Source organism: Tamandua tetradactyla, chromosome 7, assembly GCF_023851605.1.
Source record: "Tamandua tetradactyla isolate mTamTet1 chromosome 7, mTamTet1.pri, whole genome shotgun sequence".
Taxonomy (NCBI): domain Eukaryota; kingdom Metazoa; phylum Chordata; class Mammalia; order Pilosa; family Myrmecophagidae; genus Tamandua; species Tamandua tetradactyla.
In genome coordinates this window covers 67,110,356-67,131,242 of record NC_135333.1, presented here as the reverse complement: position 1 = coordinate 67,131,242, position 20,887 = coordinate 67,110,356, and the positions used below count along the sequence as shown (strand labels likewise).

Here is a 20,887-nt window from a genome sequence, read left to right as displayed (position 1 = left end):
TAAAAAAATGCGTAAGCATAAACAATGCAGGCACTGATGAAAACTATAAAAAGAGAAACTAAAAATCATGCATATCCTCTCTACCCAGAAAAAAACCTTTGCCTTTGGAATCAGGCAGACCTAATTTCAAATTCCGGTTTCACCAACTATTACTTAGATGGCCTTTGTCTACTTACTTACTTGATATCATCTGATACATGGAAATAATAACTGAAGCTACTCCACGGCGTGAGAATTCACATAATGTTTGTATAAGGCTACAGTGCTCAGGAGCTGTTAGCAATGATGATAATTGCTGTGAATATATTTCCAGTCCTTTATTTTTCCTCTGCACATATACATACATATATGTGAATGCCTACTTTTTATGTTCCCTCAAGGTGGTTTTGTGGGTGGAAAAGATTATTCATAAAATACATTGGTTAAAAATAGCTGAAGTGGCTGTGCCACAGTGGCTCAGCAGGCAGAATTCTCGCCTGTCATGCCGGAGACCCGGGTTCAATTCCCGGTGTCTGCCCATGCAAAAAAAAAAAAAGCTGAAGCACGAGTTGTCCATCGAAAGATGGTTAAAAAAAAATGTAGTAAATATACACAGTGGAATACAATTCAGCCATAAAAAGGAAAGATGTTCTGACGCATGCTAAACCATAGGTGAACTTTGAAAATACTATGCTAAGTGAAATAAGCCAAATACAAAAGAACAAATATGGTGTGAATCCAATTATATGAAGTACATAGAATAGGCAAATTTATCAAGACAAGAGGACAATATAGGTTACAAGAGGTTTTGGGGAAGGGTAGATTTGGAAGTTATTCCTTAATGGGTACAGTTTCTGTCTGGGATGATAAAAAGTTGTAGAAATAGTGGTAATGGTTATATATCATTGCAAATGAAATTAATGCCACTGGACTGTATACTTAAAAGTGCTTAAAATGGTGGATTTTAGGTTATATATATATATTACCACAATAAAAAATAAAATAAAGATACATTGTTTTAATAAAAAAATATTCTATTTATTGAGGTTATAGATCTTTACATCGAGTTTGTTAAGCTTCTGGCTTCAACTCCCAAATTTTATTGTTCTATTCAATCCTGAGAACTCACAATGAACAGACTAGGGAGTGCATTTCAAAGCAACAAGAAGAGAAGGAGAAAACCTTTAAGGATATGAGAGGCAGGGGTTGCTCCTGTGCGCAAAAGATCAGAGGTCAGCTGTAGGAAAAGGGCAGAGACCATCCTCACCACCTCCACAATGGCTGGGAGATGGCTGCCTGGTGCATAAATCCTAGATTTAGGACACGGGCTCCCGGCCGGGCCATGAAGCTGCAGAGACACTGGTTTGTGAACTGAGAGTCATAACCAGCTCTAGAGTTACAGGTTTAGCAAATAAAAATACAGGGTACCAGTTAAATTTGAACTTCAGATAATTTTGCAATATTTGGGACATACTCACACTAAACAATTATTTATTGTGTATCTGATATTCAGATTTATCTGGGCAGCCAATATTTCATCTGATAACTCTCTCAGAACACATAAAATGCCTGGAAGGCATTTTAGTAATGCTGTCAAAATCATTAAGGTCTGTATAATCTTTAGGCAATTCCACTTCTAGGAATTTATTACAATAAATCATTAGACATGAGATAAGAGATGAACATGTATAGGTACGGATATTTATCAGAGCATCTATCATGAAAAACTGGAGTAATAGAAAAATGGTTAAATAGTTATGGTATGTCTATTGAACATAACGCTATACAGCCTTAAAATCTCAATTTTTAAGATCTGTATTTATAAACATGAAAAGATGTTCAGGATATATTATGAAATGAAAAAGGTAATAAAATAATTTTAAGTATTACTTTATTTTTTAACTAAGCATTTTATATTTCCAAAACACAGGCACATACACATATGTACCCACAAGCACACATAGAAAAAAGTCTGGAACGATTACACCAAGACGTTCAGGAGTTCTCTCAATTGTGGGATTATTGGTGACTTTTATTTTCCTCTATACAACTTTATGCATAATTTAACTTTAATCAGAATAAAACAATAAAGCTATCACAATTTTGAAAAACATACTAGTAACTTAAAAATTACGCAAAAGCATTCTTTATTAATTCTATAATCTTAAAATCTGAGGCAGCAAATCCACGTGTGGATCCAGGAATTCCTTACCTAAAGTCCCGGACACATTCCTCTTCCTGCTTCGGTGCTGATATCTTTCTCTCGCTAAAAAGGCCAGAGAAGAACCTGATAGCAGTAGGTATTTGCTATTTTTGTTTGTTGTGGAGATTTACTTTTTAAGCCATGCAACATCCATTTTTTCCCTTCTTCTGGTTACAGAGCATCAGTTTTCCTCTGGGTAAACCATCTTTACGGCCACACTCAGTTTGTGTGCTCAGGGTAAACTCTTGGCTCCAAGGGGTGCATGTGACCCAGTTATGTCCAAAATATATGGGAAGAGCATGTCACTCCCCCGGCCCAATAATTAGCCCAGGCATGAGCATGAGGTGAAATTCTAAGCAATGTAAATCAGACTATGGACTTCCGTGGGTCAGTCAAAATACTCTCTTTTTATGGTCTAGGACCTGGGAGAAGAGCTGCCTGGAGTTGCTAGCCATCTTGCCACCATCTGAAGCCAACATGGAGAGCAGACCTGTATCAGGAGAGCTGGACATTTTTTTTGTTCCCTGGATCATTCTGTCATCTAAGTCCAGGCTTAAATGATGTTATATGACTTAACAAACTCGCTTTTTTTATTAAGTTGGTTAGAGTTAGATTTTCAGTCACTGTAACCAAAAGGAAGCAAACCAGACCCTATTAATTATAGAACCACCAATACCTAAACTCTATAGCCTAATCATAATAATAGCTATATTTCTTAAGTACTGTGTGCACGTTATTTTAAATCTATTATCTCATTAATAACCTTGCCCATCCAAGAGACATGAGCATTATTTTCTTTATTTCATAAATGAGGAACCTGAGGCTCCACGAGGTTAAATAGTTGCCCCAAGATCACACAGCTAGATGGTTAGAATCAGGATATCAAGACATCAAAACCTACATTTTTCTCACAGCACTGCTCTAGCTTCTCATCTAGACTTAGACTTCTGAATTCTGGTCTGACACACAATGAGAATTCTTTCATTGGGTTTGGGTACCCTAGCAGCTGATACAAAATAACCACCAGAAAGCAAACTTCCTGCAGGTGCCTCTGATTGAAGCCAAGCATAGGAAGCACAAAAGTGCTCAGAGAACCTTAGTTTACCAAGTGGGTGAAGGAAGTCACCTCAGTACTACCATTTTCTCTAATTTCCAAGCAAGGATCAAGATCTGTAAAAACAAGTGTTTGACTCATGTGAGCAACATCAAATGCCAATCAGCTTTGTACAATCCCCAAAGCATTAATCAAAGTTGACTTCGTGGTTGAAATTAACTGGATAACTGCAAAATGCTGACAGTGTGAAAAACAGTATAAACTGGGCATGAATTACACATAAATGCAGAGCTAGAACAAAGTGCTCCCAATAAATCATCCTTGATTTCTTATACCAAATAAAATGATCTGTCCGTATTTACCTATGACATGCCATTCTATGCGCGATTTATTTTGTGTTTGTTATTTTCCACAGTGACCCAATTTTCCTCTCAAGAAACTGTGCTACAACAGATGGGTTACATGCTTTATTCAAAGTCAGACAGCAGATCAAGGACAAAAGGACATAACAATATTTCTGACTTTTTAGAAGCGACTGAGTACCTTGGACCAAAATATCACATTTCATTTATACCACCCCTGAGAAGCAATCAGAGGTCACGGGAAGAGACCTTGCTGTCCTCCGTCACTGTTCCCCAATAATATTACCCAGTCCCACCCGTGGCGGCGTCCAGTGTGTGGAGGGAACTGTGTTAGATTCAGTTGTCAACTTGGCCAGGTGAGCATATCTAATCTTGTTGCTGCGGACATAAGCCAACAGTACGTGAACCTCATCTGTTGCCAATTACATCTGCAGTCGGCTAGGAGGCGTTTCTGCTGCAATGAGTGACTTTGACTTAATTGGCTGGTGCTTAAATGAGAGATTCGCAATGTAGCACAGCCTAGCAGCTCGGCATTCCTCATCTCAGCACTCGCAGCTCAGCCCAGGCCTTTGGAGATGCAGAAAGAAGTCACCCCGGGGAAGGCTGTTGAAACCCAGGGGCCTGGAGAGAAGACCAGCAGAGACCATCTTGTGCCTTCCACGTAAGAAAGAACCTCAGTGGAAAGTTAGCTGCCTTTCCTCTGAAGAATCAACAAAATAAATCCCCTTTTATTAAAAGCCAATCCGTCTCTGGTGTGTTGCATTCCGGCAGCCAGCAAACTAGAACAGGAACCAAGCAGGCGCTTCCCGGACATGAACAGCAGGGAGCAGGGACTGTCTATTACAGCCTTGACGAATGGAAGCAGGCAGGCAAAGCTTCTCCGTTTGCTTCTGAATAAATCTATCCGTCAAACATCTCCACCAGACGATTTACTGACAGCCCTGAAAATTTTACAGAGGAAGTTCCAGGAACAAATGCAACACTATTCCTTACCACCCCCTCCAAGCAGCCCGAGGGAGGGTCAGGTTCCTGGGGAGGGTCAAGGGGAAACCATTTGATACCTTCTGGGCGGAGGCGCTGCTGAGGGTGACAGCCCGGCCCTTCAAGTGCGCGTGCGCAGTTTCCTTCTCGAGAAACTCCCGGAGGAGAATGTCTCTGCACGCTGGAGCAGCACCCCAAATGCAAACGTTCTTTTCAAAACCTTTTAAATACAGACCCCCAGCTTAGTCCAGTCCATCCGTGAGCTAATGACTGTAGCCTCTGCCAGCTGGATCCCTATGAAAGCCTCCCATCGGTGGCGTGCGAGGGGAGGTCAGAGGGGTCTTCACGGGCAGGCGATAAAATTGTCATTAGAAGATTTGAAAACGATAATAAAGCTGACCAAAAGTTGAACTGCTTTTTATGTTCACCATGTGTCAGCAATTATATACAATGTCAGTGATAAAAGAGCTTTGGGGAGCCCCCCGCCCTCGCGGCTCCCACCTCTGCCCCCACTGACTCTGCCAGCCTCAGCTCCCATGGGGTCCCCATCCCCCAGTTTCTTTCCCACACCTGCCCTCCCTTCAGCCAGAGGGATCATTCCACAATGTGGTCTGAGCATGTCACGCCTCTGATAGAAACTCTTGTTTTCCTGGCGTTCAGAATGAATCCAACCTCCAGCAACTCCATGGCTCTTCACAATCCCAGTCCAGTATTTCCCCCGGTCTCCCCTGCACCCATTCTCCCACCGATGTGCCCCCAAACTCCCAGTTCCTTGAACACACCTTCCCATTTCTCCAGTCCCCATGCCTTTATTCAAGCCCTTCCTTCTACTTAGGGTATTCTTCTGAACCTTGAAAACTCTGACTCTTATCTTCCAAGACTCACCTGACAGGTCAGCTTCTCTCAGAAATCCTTCCCTGATCCCCTCCAGCCCCCGGGGAGTACCTCCACTATATTCCTTACTGCAGAGTCCATGCTCTCTACTTCCTTTTACAGGTTTTTTATCTGGCCTCCAAGAAAAGCTCAATGCCTAATCCCAATGGTCAAGCCCAACTACATTTCACTAGGTAAGTTTCTGTGCCCAAAATCAATCCTCATAACCTGCTCACTTTTCAGTTCTTTGTCTCCTTCATCAGCATGTCTTTCCTCTCTGTCCATGAGAGTACCACTCCATGAAATCAGATGGGTAAATGGGCACAGAGGCACTTTGGGGTCTTGCTCTCTCTCTGTCTCCACCTCCCCCATGTCACTCCTAACAAAGCTGGTCCCAGACTTTGGTTCTAAGGTAGGTTAGGGTAAGAGACACCTCCTTTGGCCCACAGCCCTGAGCTGTGCATTTCAACTGTGCCTTTTACTCTTTAGCCCTGCGCTGCGGGTAACTGGGTGCTGCTTCTGACAGTAATAAAGTTGTACCTTTATAGGTCTTTGCCAATAGCTCCCTCAGTCAGATGCCACTGGTGATAAGGGATGAAGAGCAGAGCAGTATCTGGGCAATCCTGAGGCCATGGCCCTCATGTAAAAAGCCCCTATAATGTACCTGCATCTCTACCACTTTTTACATCATCCTAGAGCCAACTGTTCACTTGTATCTGCCATCTATATGGGATCTCCTTCCTTAAAAGATTGAAGTTCTGCTCACCTTTGTCTTTCTAGGATCTGGCATATAGTAGATTTAACGTGTCCATGAAAAAATAATAAATGGGTACAATTCTGTTCATGCCAAAAGTTTCAAGGAAACTGGGTCCCAGCCCAAGTGGTGTCTGTGAGTTTAAACCAGCCATGGTAATCCTTTTCCCTTATGTGAGACTGGCTAGGATGGGCATGGGACCAATACCTGGCCTAAGAGAAGTCTGATGGGAGATACTGTCTTCATTCTCAGACTCATCTCTTCCTGCTTTCAGATATTATAAGGACCGAACCCTTTGAAATAACTCCTGCCTACCTTGTAAGCTTGAGGGGAGAGAGAGCCAAGTTAATCCCAACATCATTGGGTATGGTAAACTGATTGCAAAAATGATGCAAATACTCCAGCCTGTTCTTTGCAATGTGACTTTGAAGGGCTTCCCATCAAAAGGGTGGAGTCTCTTTCCTAATTTCTTGAATCTGTGCTGGACTGGTCATTTGTTTTAGGCAGGAATATGCAGTAAATGTGCATATGCCAGTTCCAAACCTTGGTCTCAAGAGACTTTGACCTTCTGCTCTCACTTTTAGACCCCTGCATCCACCACAGGAAAAAATCCAGGCTAACCTCCTCTGAAAGACACATGTAGGAAACCCAACTTCCCTAGTCAACCAGCAACCAACCCCCAAAAGCAGCACCACCTGACCACTCTACACTGACCACAGTTGCAGGAGAAGCACTGCACAGACCAGAAGAACAGCTCAGCTGAGCCCAGTCTAGATGGTCATCCAGCTAAATCAGGAGCTAAACAATAATCGCTGTCATTTCAGACCACTAAGTTTTGGAGTGGTTACTTACATAGCAATATCTAAGTGATACATTTATGAACCCTGGAACTGCCCCTCAAGACCCCATCTTAGGTGAAATAATAAGTGTTCTTTTGTTTTTTGTTTTTTAAACAGCATTGTTATATGCAGTCAAAAGCCTCCTGATACAGTGCTGCCGAGGAATAAGATGAGATAAGGGTCCCTGCCTTCAAGGAAATGATAGTCCTTTTTGGGGTTGACATATTCTCAATAGGTGGTCAACCCTTTGAGGTGGTGGATTAGTGGTATTTTGGTGATAACTGTAGAAGGATGAGAGTCTGCAAATGTACAGGGTGACCTCTGCTCAGTGCAAAATGAGTGGTACATGTAAAGACTTGCTGAAGGAGGGTGGCTATGAGCTGGATGGTCTTTGAGGAAGGATTAAGATTCAGACGGGGAAGGAAGGTGGTAGAAGAAGTGGAAAGAGGACAGGTCCTCTCCAAGCTTAAGAGAGATAGAATTCCATAGGGATTTGTTTGGGGAACAGGTGAATGACCAGAAATTGAGCACCAATGTAATGCCTTAGGGCATGAAAGACACCACTAGGAAAGAATGGCTTTCATAGTGCAGACCTAGCAGATTTCCATCCCATGAGGTCACAAGGCAGAACTGCTAAGAGGGGCAAGTGAGTGTCCTCACTGTCACACTCAAAAGAGTCTCAAAAGACAGATTGTCTCTGGGGTCATCAGGCCAATGCCCCATGTGCATCCTGCGGGTGTATCCTAGACCCCTTCGCTCTTTCTCTTGCCCGCTGGGCGCACTGCCATCCTGTGGCAGACTCATAGAGCAGACCCTTAATAAATGCTGGCTCACAGGCTGAACGGATTTCACAAGGATAGACGAAAATCCATAGAAGTTTACCCGTTTCATCTGAGTTGCCCCAAACCTGACAGGAACTCCCATGGGCTCACTGGATGACACCTGGTCTCTGTGCAGGACCTTCCACCAGAAGGCCTGGAGAAGAGGCAAAGGGAAGCCCACTGTTCTCTGATCCCAACTATGCACAGGAGGGTACTACATAATTCCAAAGCCAAAGCAGCTGCAGAGTTAAAGCACTGGGAAGGAGGGAACTATTATTTATTCTCACGAGGAAACTTTCTTTTCTCTTGTTGAGCAACAATTATATGTATCTTAGCCTCATTATAACACTCTCACAACGTTCCTGTGAGATGAGTATAATGATCCCCTTTCACAGGTGAGCAGAACGAAGCCCCAAGAGAGTCAGACCCTTGCCCCCATCTCAGTACCTGTAAGTGGGAGAGCCAGGATTTGAACTGTATCAACTGGCTCCCATTCCTGTCCTCTCTCCACTAAGCCCCCATGTAGAGTCTGATCACAATGATTTCTTCCAATTCTGAGCTTGACACAAGCCTATACAGGAGATTATTTTAGAGGTTTTGTGGCTTAGCCAAGAGATTCAGCAAGTTAGAACTTGGGGCTTCAAAGCCCAGCTCTGTACTAAGTAGCCATGTGACCTGGGGGCAGTCATGTGATCTCTCAGGACCTCCAGATTTTTTTTTATCATTTCCAAAATGAGAAACTAAAGCTGGATAACAGATCAGACCCCTTCTAGCTCCCGAAGTCTGGGAGGTTTTCCATCTCTTTCATAGAAATACTAACCCAGACTAAACCAGAGTCTTTGATTCCAAATAATGTTTTCCAGGAAAGAGGCTCTGACTGTCCCAAGGGGGAAGTGGGTCTGACAGCACAAATTGGCTGCTGGAGACTCAGCCTGGTAAGTGCTGGGGCCATTAAGAGGGTTACCGTGAGCAGCTCTTGGACCCTCTGATAACCATTCTGTCCTGTGCCCTCCAACTAGACCAATAATGATTCACCAAGCTAGCCATTCTGAGCCAGGTGAGACCACAAGGACTGCTTTGAATGTCTGTATCACTGTCTCCTTTGCTCTGTGAAAGGACAGCTTATCAAACACATCCTCCTCTCCCCTCCTCCCAGATCCATTCACCTGGCAGAAAAGTCATGCAGGGTTGTTAGATAAGGGGAGGTTGTAGAGTGCTGGATCAGCCTTGCCAGCAGAGAACATACCCTTCCTGAATGGCAGCCTAGGGAATCAGAAGTCATGTGGATTTGATCCAGCCATTCCACTTCTAGGTATATATCCGAAAAAATTGAAAGCTGGGACTCAGACAGATATCTGCACACCAATGTTCATAGCAGCATATTCACAGTTGCCAAAAGGTGCAAGCAACCCAAATGTCCATCAGCAGATACATGGATAAACAAAACGTGGCATAGCCATACAATGGAATATTAGCCTCAAAAAGGAATGAAGTTCTGATACATGCAACAACATGGATGAACCTTGAAGACATCATGCTGAATGAAATACTCAAATCCAAAGGGACAGCTACTATATGATTTCACTTATATGAAATAGCTAGACTATGCAAATGCATAGAGACAGAAAGTAGAGTGCAGGTCACCAGGGGTAGGGGACAGAGGCAATACTGAGTTGATGCATCATGGGTGTAGGGGTTCTGTTTTGGGTGATGGGAAAGTTCTAGTTCTGGGTGTTGGTGAAGGTAGTGCAACCTAGTGACTGTGACTGATCCCACCGAAAGGCATGCCGGGAATGGTAGAGAAGGGAAAGTTTATGTTATATATAGGATTCAACAATGAAAAACAGAGCAGCTAAAGAGACAATGACAATTAAATGAAACACATAGTACTGGCCTGAATCTATTAATGGAGGAGAAAAGCCCCCAAAGGATATTACTGGGACATTAGAAAAAATGGGAATATAGACTGAAAGCTTTATATCAATGTTAAAGTTCTTGAACTTGATAACTGCAGTTAAGGTGGTTATATAAGTGAATATTCTTGTTCTTAGGAAAGGTACATGGGAATTTATGTATACAAGAAGCACGATGTATACAACCTATTCTCAAATGTCCAGAAAAAATTGATAGATGGTTAGACAGATATATGATAGACTGATAAGGATGGATAGGCATAGACAAGGAGAGAAAGAGAGAGAGAGAGGGGTGAATAGATAGAATGATCTAGTAAATGTGGCAAAATGCTAAAATTGGTGGAGCTGGGTAGCTGGAGGGATATGTTTGAGTGTTGTGTGAGGGGTTTTCATTATTTTTACAACTGTCTTGTAAGTTTGAAATGATTTCAAAATTAAAAGTTTGAAAGAATAAAGAAACACTGAGGACAGCGACAGACGCTCCACACCAGTCCACCCAATCAATGAACAAGGCAGCCCTGAGGGAGACTGCTTTGCAGATTGCTACTGCAGCAGCAATCTGCAAAGGTGGCAGGGCGTCTCCGTTACAAGGTGACCGAATAGGTCAAGGGAAATCTGGGGGAATCAGCATTTGGTACTCTCAGAAACTCTTACACAGCTCAGCTGCCTGCATTGCCTTCAAGGTAAAACCCCGCCTCCTCCCTCTCTCCGCCCCGCTCCAACCCCAAGCATCCCAGAGACAGAGGCTGCGGGATTCTGACACGGAAAGCCTGCAGTCACTGGGAGCCTCTCCAGGACACAGCCTGTGCAAGGGGGAAGGTTTGAAAAGGAGACAAAAAGCAAAGAGAAGCGAAGTCCGTGGTTTCAACTGGGAGAGAAACTGAGCCACCATCTGGGTGCTGGGTGGAGGAAGCAGAGGGGTGTCTGGTTATGCTTTTCTTTCTCTGATCCGTCTCATTAAGCTCCAATAGTCACACGTCCAGAGTAGTGGGGACTCGCCATGCAAGGGCCTCCAGCCCCTCAGAAAAACCTTACAGGATGGGTACAGGTAGGCTTTAAGGCTTTTGGAGGCAGGGAGGGATCGGGGTGAGCTTTGGTGGTGCATGTGAGGGTCCGTGCTGGGAGCTTGGGGGAGAAGGCACGCAGCAACTCGGGGAGCAGCTGTTTGGCACTGACCTTCCTGGATCCTGCCATGCACTCACCCTGCTCCCGCGGAGGGACAGCAATTGAAGGAACTAGAAAAGGGCGTGGGGGTCAGAAGCCTGCATCTTCAGGCTGCTGTGAGTGGTCCAACTGCCCAGGTCCCCAGGTTTTCTGTACCTGAGGCCTGGTAGGTGGGGTGGAGCATAGGAGATGAAGGGAAGTGCATCTTTCTCAAAGAGGCTCTCTGAGAAGGAAGAAAGGGTATGAATGAGCACAGAAAGAAGTCTCCTGAGTGTCAGTACTAGGAGAGGCAATGGCTGGAGGCTGAGATTATTTCATCCCGGAAGATCTTCAGGGAGGGGGTGCTGAGGGAGCAGCTGTGCACCTTTAGGCAGCTCAGTCAACCTCTCTGAACCTCAATTCTTCATCTACAAAATAAGTGTGATCATAATACTGTTGGCTCTATTGACCTTATTGAATGTTATGATGTTCGATTAGGAGTCTATGGAAGAGATTTATAAAACATGAGTGTATTTAAGTGTAAAATGTAAAATTATTATGACTAGAATTCCTTAGATTGATGGCTCCCAGCTCTGGCTGCAAACTAGAATCGCTTGAGAAGCTTCTAAAAAAACACTGTACCCAGACCCCATCTTAGATCAATTAGTCAAATAAGGGGGTAGAGTGCAGAGGGGTCAGGGAACACTACGTTTTTCCTTTTAAGCTTCTAGGTGATTCTGACATCTCGTGAAGGTTGAGACCCACCGCCTAAGACTTCCCAAACTTCCTAAAGATAATCACTTGGAGAACTGTTTTATTAAACACAGATTCCCAGGCTTCTCTCAGATCTCCTGAATTAGAATTTCAAGGCAGCCTGGAAACAAGCACTGAAAGCAGCGTAGCTATGCTCTTCCAGCCAGGGGCTCATCAATCATCCCCTCCTCTACAGAATGGAAAATGATGCGGCGATGCTCCTTGGACAACCTGGGCAAACTAGCTGAGAAAGGGAAGCATCCTTCTCAGAGAGTAAGTACGGAAGTGTGCTTGTGAACGGGGCTGCGCTAGATGGCCAAATCCAGTCCCATTGCCTCGATACTGGGATGACAGACCAATTAGAAAATGACAAATTTCCCAACCAAAAAGGCTGGAAACCTTAAGATAAAAAGGAAAACATGATGAATTACCTGCAACTAGCAACAAAGATTACCAGAGTTTTATTGTTTGGTTAATAGATTGTCCAGGCTTTCTTGCTTTGTATGCGCTCTCTCTGCTAGCTCTGTTCCATTCATCCAGTTATACAAACATACACATTCTCTCTCTCTCTCTCTCTCTCTATCTCTCTCTCTCTCTCCTCTCTTACACATACATACTGACAGACCCTAACTCTATCAAACACATAAGTGAGAGGATGGAGAGAATTAAAGGAAGAAGGGTTCCTTCAGAACGAGCCCAATAATGTAAATAATGTTCGATCTGAAGGGCTCTAGAGGGATTGTTTGGTTTGGCTCTTTTATCTCCCAGGGGCGACCCAGGCATAGAGGTTAAGAGCACGGACCCTGGAGCCAGACTCCTGGGTTGAAATCCCACCACCCCTGCTCACCAGCTATGTGGCTCCGAACAGGCATCATCTGTGAGGTGGGGATGATCCCAGCACCTGTCTTGTGGGGCTATGCGAGGATCAGATGTGTTAATCCCTGTAAACTGTCAGAAACATACCTGGGACGTGGGAGTGCTGGATAAGTGTTTACTGCTATTATCGTTGTTGTTTCTGTTGCTATTTTATTATAGGTGAGAAAGCTGAGGCCAGAAAATGATTTACGCACTTTTCTCATACTTGTTGATTCTTCTAAGAATACAGTTGAAGGAAAGAGTCTAAATGTGCAAAAAAAAAAAAAAAAAAAATGGCTACGTGAAAAAATGGTTATTGTAGCACCATTTATAAGAACAGAAAGCTAGAAATGACCTAAATGTCCAAAAGTAGGGGGCAAGCTACCAAAATGATGGTCCCTCTCTATGATAGTGATATAATAATTGCTTGAGAAAACTAAGGTGTAATATGATGTTTTTTAAATGAACCACAGTATGCCCTCTATAGAGATAGAGATACAGAGGCAGGCAGAGATGGTCTGGAAGAAAAGTACATCAACGTGCCAATGCTGGGTGTCTCTGGTTGTGGGATTTTGATTTTCTTCCTTATGTGTTTCCGAATTGTACTAATTTTCCATAATGAACAGATCTTCCTTTTAAAGTCAGAATATAAAATATTTGTTTCACGTAACCTGCTCAAACCAAACAGCATGTCGGGGCTCCCAGAGGCTTTCTAATGCCCTGCCCGGGACTTCTGCTGCTTCCTCATGGCTGGACTAGAAGCAGGAAGGGCAGTTAAATGGGATAAGGACGATGAAAAAACACCAAAAAGCACCAGGACCTTGTGGAGCCTGGCAGGCTGGAGTCCTGCTTAGAGCGGGCACTGGTCCGGCTGTGCAGCTCCAGCTCCCAAGGGCAGTGCTTTCTCAAGTGTCTTCTGTTCCAAGTGGAGTCGCTTGGCACAATGGGCTGACCCCCACCTACGGTCCAAGGGGCCTGCCCTTGGGGTTGCTGCCCTTTCCCAGAAATTGAAAGAATCAGCCTTTATATCCTATAAGGATAACAAGAACTGTACTACCTTTATTCCCTTCATCCTTTCAGCAAACTCACTCTGCAATGTGGAGCCTAAAGCTGCAAGAATACCAGTTAGCCTCTCTGTTTGTCTCTATTCCTTTGCGTCTCCTTAATTTAGAAGTGCATTTTCATGCCCAATATTTTTCCAATCTTAATGCCAAGGTGCTTGACACAGCCCAAACCAAGGAATGGTTATTTTGCAACTTTGAAATAAACAAGGATCTAGAACCACTTAATACCAAAGATGGATCTCAGCTTAGAAAAATGGAAAGAAGGAAGGAAGGGAGGGAGGAAAGACATTTATCATACTAGATATTAAGAAAAAATGTATCTTTTTCAAAATCTTACTATAATCTGCTCAGTATATTTCTGAATATTTAGTTCTGATCTTTGTGTATGAAATAAGAGGCTGGAATAAAGAAGCTGTCAAGCTCAATGATTCTAATATAAAATTGAGATTTTTAGTAATTCCAAGTCTCTTTATAAGAGATCATTCTATTGTCAAAAACTAAGAGAATCAACTGTACATTTGATGAATAAACTTGAGCACCATAGAGTTTTTGAGCAGGAACTGCTGCTAGCAATGACCTAATCCAACCCTCGCTCTCTCTCCAGATGAGGACACAGAAGTCACACTATAGCAAATACTTGCTGACTGTCAGGCAGGTGACACCCTCAGAGTCACATGACCGGTTGTGACAGATCCAGAATTGATACAATTCCCACTTGACACCCAGTCTACTTATTCCGACTTTTAGTAGATTTAATGATGAAGAAAACAATCAGATACCAGAAATTCCTTCTCGTGGCCTGAGATATCCAGGAAAGGAGCAATTACAAAGGTAACAACTTTGGCAAAAGCAGCTACCTCCTGTCTCCTTTTGCCTCTGAGCGAAAAAGGGAAATCGTGGAAGAAAGAAAGAAAGTGCCGGACAGCTTGTGGAGGAGCAGAGAACCAATATCAGGCCTTTCCTGAGACTAGCAGAGAAGAGTCAAAGGTAAGAGCCCTCAGTAACACAAAGAAAACCTAGTAAGATATTGCTTTCCAAAGGACTTAAATCCAAGTTCCAGGGGAGCCTGGCCCACCTGAGATGGGAACAGATGGGGAGATAGGGAAAGTGGCATGATTGAAAACAGTATTTAGAAAAGTGGGAATGAATATTGAAAAATCTGATTAATTATAGTTCACTGTTACTGTTTATGTATGTTTTGTTCAGCTTGTAAATAAATTTTTGTAGATATGAGAATTAGCAAAGGTTATGTTTGAATGGTTTCATTGAACTGTCTGGTCTAGTTAAAAAAGAGCTTGCAAGTAGAAATGCATGTTATTGTCTTTGATCAGGTTGACGAAGTGCACAGAAACTGGGCTATTATGCCATGAGGCAGTTGATTCGGGCATCCTTATCTGCTGGAGTACTATCTGAACTGTGGGCATTTAGCTGAATAAGACAGAAATCTAAATTAACAAATAAGACCAGCTCTTACAGTTATTTTCAGAAAGACCTCTATTTAAGAAGGCCTTGAAAGGCCACAAAGGAGAGGTCTCCTTCCACATTATTCAGAGCTTTGTCAAAACACCGTCTTGCACAGCTTAAGAAGGATGGGGAGAACTTTAAGAGGGTTGGTAAGAAACCACAAAATGGTCCTACCGAAAAATCCAGTCCTTAAACACCCTTTAAGGACTGAGGATCCATGCACTCAATCCATTGCAAAGGGTTTCATATCTCTTTGAGTTTCCCAAAGCATGTTTCCTGGATGACAGTTTTTGTAGGGTGTTAATAAAAGTTACCCCCAAAATGGGTAGAGATTCTGTGGTAAAATATTTTGGGAAAAAGTGGGTGAAATTGGTTTATTTGCTGCAGGTCTCTCAGAGCCTTTGATTTTATGTTCTTATGTATTAGATTTCTCCAGGGATATTCCATTTTCATGGGAATGTGGTATAGGACTAATGTTCTCAAGATCCTACTTGAGAAATTCTGGCATAAGGAGTTATTCTATGTAAGATGGTCAGTTGTGAATTGATTTCAGTAAGAGGACAAACTAGGAGAAAGGAAGTTTAAAATGCAGCAGAAGATGTGTAACCAGATATGAGGAAGACATCCTGACGACAAAGAATATACAGCACAAACACAAACACAAGTAACTGAGGGAGACTTGAGTCATGGATTTACTTTCTCTGGGGAGTTTGCAGAATAGGTCTAGTATAATTTTGAAATTGTTCTTAAGCAAGATGAACTCCATGAGTTTTGGAAGTCCCTTGCTGCTCAATTATTTCATGACATTTTGTCTTGAACCTTGTGCTGGTTTAAAAGGATGCATGCCCCCTAGAAAAGCCATGTTTTAATCAAAATCCCATTTCCATAAAGGTAGAATAATCCCTATTCAAGATTTTATGTTTGAAACTGTAATCAGATCATCTCCCTGGATGATGTGATTTAGTCCAGAGTGGTTGTTAAACTGGATTAGGTGACAACATGTCTCCACCCATTTGGGTGGGTCTTGATTGGTTTATTGGAGTCCTATAAAAGAGGAAACATTTTGGAGAATAGGAGATTCAGAGAGAGCGGAGGATGCTGCAGCACCATGAAACAGAGAGTCCATCAGCCAGCGCTTTGGAGATGAAGATGGAAAACGCCTCCCGGAGAGCTTCAGGAAACAGGAAGCCAGGAGAAGAAGCTAGCAGATGATACCGTGTTTGCCATGTGCCCTTCCAGATGAGAGAGAAATTTTGACTGTGTTCACGATGTGCCTTTCCAGATGAGAGAGAAACCCTGACTGTGTTTGCCATGTGCCCTTCCAACTTGAGAGAGAAACCCTGAATTTCATCGGTCTTCCTGAACCAAGGTATCTTTCCCTGGATGCCTTTGATTGGACTTTTCTATAGACTTGTTCTAATTGGGACATTTTCTCGGCCTTAGAACTGTAAACTAGAAACTCATTAAATTCCCCTTTTTAAAAGCCATTCCATTTCTGGTATATTGCATTCCAGCAGCTAGCAAACTAGAACAAACCTCTACTTACATATCATTAAGTGAGTTCAGCTGGCTCCTTTGCAAGTTCAATGCATCCCTGAAATATTGTATGTAAGTCAAGTCGAGCCACATTTTCTTCTGACTTGTATTATAATTCTAAAGAAGGACGTTGTCATCAAACACATCATGAAGGGTGCATTTCTGAACCTACCCAGCACTCCCGGAAACCTTCTACCTATGCCCAGAAGCAGTCTCTTCACACCTCATTCTTCTGTTCCAGCCCAACCTTTAAGAAGTAAGGCCAGTGACTCATTAATTCACAGAATCTTTCTACTCTAGTTATTCACCTCTAACCTCTCAGTTAATTGCCAAAAGTGTTGATGTTCTCGTCAATCCCAGCATTTTTGAATGGATAAATGGACTCATTACTTATGCCCTTTCTTTAGGAAATTTCGCAGAACCCCTTCATATTCTCTTCTGCTGGCTTTCTTAGCATGGAAGCTGTTTTCACTCTAAAAGAATATTAATCTCTTGACATGAGTCATCTCTGCTACGGCCAAGTATTTGCTAATCGAATGGTTGAATCACGGTCATTGTACAGTCTCAGTTTCTCATAGAAAATGAGAGGAGCTATCTATGATAAGTGTTTTTCCTGAAAGACTTTGATCAGCAAGAGCTGTGAGTGGTTTTAACCATTTCTAAAGCTTGGCTGAGCATCAGAGGCTTTGACTATGTCTCTACTCCATTGAAGGGGGGCAAAGAAGAAAGAGCTCATGGAAACAATAACTGACTTTTATTGCATGCTCGCTACACGCCAGGCCCAGGGAAGCACCATCGTTGGTATTATCGTGTTCAATCCCACCAGCCACGATGAGGGAGGTTTTACTGAGGGCCCAGTTTTGCATGGGAGGAAAGCAAGGCTGGGAGAGGTTCTAACCTTAAGCCAGTGGGGCAGCACTTAGCTCTGACTCCAATTTTAGCAGAAAGACCAGGGGCTCAGAGCTGTTCCTTCATTTTTCCTTTGACTTTATTGTAGATGGCAGTTTCACCATCTAGCGAGTCCAAATGCAGTAAGAAAAAGAAAATTGTAATAGAGTTTCTCAGGGGTCCCACTTTTGAAGAGAAATTTTGAAAATTATCCCCAAGTTCTTCCAATAAAAAGAGAAAGGCTCTTTCCTTTACACATCTGGTCAGCCATCCGCAATCCCATTGTTTCTAATACCACAGCATTCCTTTTCCTTCCATGGGAACCTAAAAAACATTTTAAATTCATTTTTCTACTGAACAGCATGCTCTCTTTTAAGCTTAGCTTCACTGTATAATTTTTTTCTGCCAAAGGGCTCTATTTCTCCTGTTAAGACACACCTCCGACATAGGAAAATGATTCTATTAAAATACACACACAACAACAACAATTTTTCAGAAATGCATTGATTAGAAAAAGTAATAAATAGAAAGGCAATACATCGTAACGCCCGGGGTAGATTTCCTTTAAGCCCCACCTGACAATGTTTCCTTCAGGGCAGGACGACCAGTGTGAAATCTACTCCTCTCTTGGGATCCTAAGGATTTTCTGCTGACTCGAGCCCTAAGCTGCAGCTGCGACTCCCCTCTTGAATTCTGGCCTTGAAATATTTTAATGAAATTGCAAATACAGCTTGGAAAAGAAGGAAACTTTCTCAATTCTCTCCCGAGGCAGTGATGTTGGACACGATTCCATTTAGCTTTTGGCCAATTAACTTCAAAAGCAGCAGATCCCACCAAGAGCTGAAACCAACTGGGATTATGTAGGAAGAGAGGCAAGAAGGATCTTGGGGATGAATGCAAAGCTTCATGCAACAATACAACCAGACACCCAGCTGGGTTGTCAGTCACAACATTATTCAGGTAGCCCAGAGGACCCCACTGTATCCCTCCCTCCCTGCAGGACTAGAGGGTTGACTCGTCATCTGACATCACAAAGCAAAAGGTTGTCCTCCAGACTGACACAGCCAGACACCAAAGTTTGCCTTGTTTCTCACTTTCATCATTTGGATGGAAATCCTTAACTGTATCCTAAATTTCCCTACCTGCTTAACTGTACAAAGAGGCAATTTACTAAATTCTTGATTAGCATGCATCCCTTCTTCTCTGTGCAGCAATGCCGCTGTCTCTGGTGTGGAGTTGTGAGTGTCTTCCCCACATGCTGCCAGCCTGTACTTCTGCTCTCACAAGCTGTTTCCAACAACTACCTCTATTCCCATCCCCATTTCATTAACACCAATCACTAAGAACTATGAGCTAACTCAGATCAAACAGAGCACTTTAGAGAGTGGTCCCACCCACCAGTGCCCGAAGGGGTGGCCAGAGTGAAGGAGGCCAGTGTACAGCTCTGTATGCATAGAGCCCTTCCAGCCATCTGTTTTCTTAGCTTTGGTAAAAACGTGCACAGAGAGAAATTTCTTTCCCAACTGCAAAAAAAAAACAAAACAAAACACAAGACACTGGGCACCATCAAAACTGACAAAGGGCCCCAGCCCCAGCATCAGGGAGGAATAAAGAGTGCCAGGGTCTGGGCAGAAGGGAACCCATGTCCCCTGAGAAGGGGGCAGCTGCACCTCAGCTCCTGCTGATTGGTGTGCAAAAAGCAGAAATGCAGGATCGATGAGACCAGACCTTTCATTTTTCCAAAAAAATCCAACCTCCAGTTCTGTGTGTAAAATTGGCCAATATTGCTTCCTGCTGTGTCATATTTCATCCATAAGCCACTGATCTGGGACCTCTTTTAAGGAATAACTTGTCTGGTTTTAGGATAGGGCCTCTGCAACTGCTACATGGGAACTCTGAGGATGCAACAAAAACAAACAAAGCCACATTCCAAGTGAGCAGGGAATGACTGCAAAGGCCAGGTCGGGGCTGGGACGGGTGTGTACTGGGCTGCCACATGTGCACGTGTGTGCTGCTCCTGTGTAGGTGGGATCCCTCCCCAGAAGCAGGGAGCACAGGCATCCCCCACATCACCCCAGCCCCTTGCTCTTTCCAGCCAGGCCAAATTCCCTAAAGCAGCTGGGGAGAGCCTGCCTGATTTAGAGCTCAACCACCATGGCTTCTGGAAACTTTGTTCTTCCTGTGATTTATAAAAGAGATCTGTACCCCAGCAGTGTCTTCTCTTTCTCTATCAGGGCAACAAAGTACAGAGAAGAGTCTAGAAGCTGGTTTCTGATGCCCATAAAAACCTGAAGCTTTACTGGGTCAGAAGTCAGAACTCCTGGGTGATATGCTGGCCTTCTGCATTTATGCTTCCTTCCTCTATAAAATACAGAAGCCTCAAGTAACCCCCTGCTTTCCTGATTTTCAATCCAGTTTCTTTAAACCCAGTCACTGAACTTAGAAAAAGTCAAGCCCAGAAAAGTTAAAGAACCTCTTCATCAGCAGACCTTGGCTGCTAACACTTGAGCCTCTTCTGAAGTGCTGAAATATCCTTGTTACTCACTAGCGGAACAATTAGTCCATCCTTAAAAACGCAGGAGCTGGTTATCTGGTTATGCATTTCTCTAGCCAGGCCTACTTGCCTCTTACCCTGGAGAGCCAGGGAGGGAGGAATGAAATTAAAAATCAATTCATTCCATTTCCTATAGGCAGCTCTGCTATGGAGTCTGGTTGGCTAGAACATGAAAATTTCTTTAAAAGATATTCAAACCTTAATTCCATGGGAGAATATACTGGTGCTGGAGTCAGAAAACCTGGGTCCCAGAAACAGCTGTGCCCCTATTGCCTATGTGACCTTGGGTTGGTCGTTTTCACTTCAGTTTCCTCCTTTGTAAAAGAGGTTGGGGTGGGGTCTGGGGAGTTAGGTCCCTTCGGGCTCTGATATTCTGGCTGTGACCTGAGCACTGTCCTTTGCAATGCTGTGTTGCTCATGGGAAGGGTTAAGTGAGAATTCTCATTCGAGTTTGGTTGAAAACAAATATTGTTGGAAAAAAAAACGTTACGGGTAGATCCATTCCTGTTCTTACAAGACACACTCAGATTCCACTTCCATAAATTAAATCACATCTTAAATGCAATTATTCAAAGAAATTCTGCCACGAATCCTTTAGGCAAAGAATCTTCTGGTAAAATAGATGGCTGTCCCGAGTCTGTTTCTTATGACATCATTTCATTTAAATGCTGCTTCAGAGAACAACACCTTTCTCTCTGCGAGTGCAGGTGGTTCCAGCCCCACTCCCGGGGACTGCAAGTGTGGCCAAGAGCCCTTTGTGCTGACTGGCAGAGGCGAGAGCTGTGCTTTGCTCGGTCTATTTCCTGCCCAGGCACGAAAGCTAAACCCTTAGCTTAAAGCCTCCTTGGAGC

General features: G+C 43.3%; 1 protein-coding gene across 5 annotated transcripts in view; it reads right to left on the bottom strand.

Annotated features, from left to right (window-relative positions):
• KCNA6 (potassium voltage-gated channel subfamily A member 6) overlaps positions 1-20,887 on the bottom strand; it is a 52,563-nt gene that overhangs the window by 21,606 nt on the left and 10,070 nt on the right. The window contains exon 2 of one of the 5 annotated variants that reach the window (XM_077169773.1): positions 4,118-4,799. The exons of the other annotated variants lie outside the window; for them this stretch is intronic. The gene's annotated coding sequence lies outside the window, so the exon portion shown is untranslated. Of the gene's footprint in view, positions 1-4,117; positions 4,800-20,887 lie in introns of those variants that run through there. 5 annotated transcript variants of the gene reach the window in all.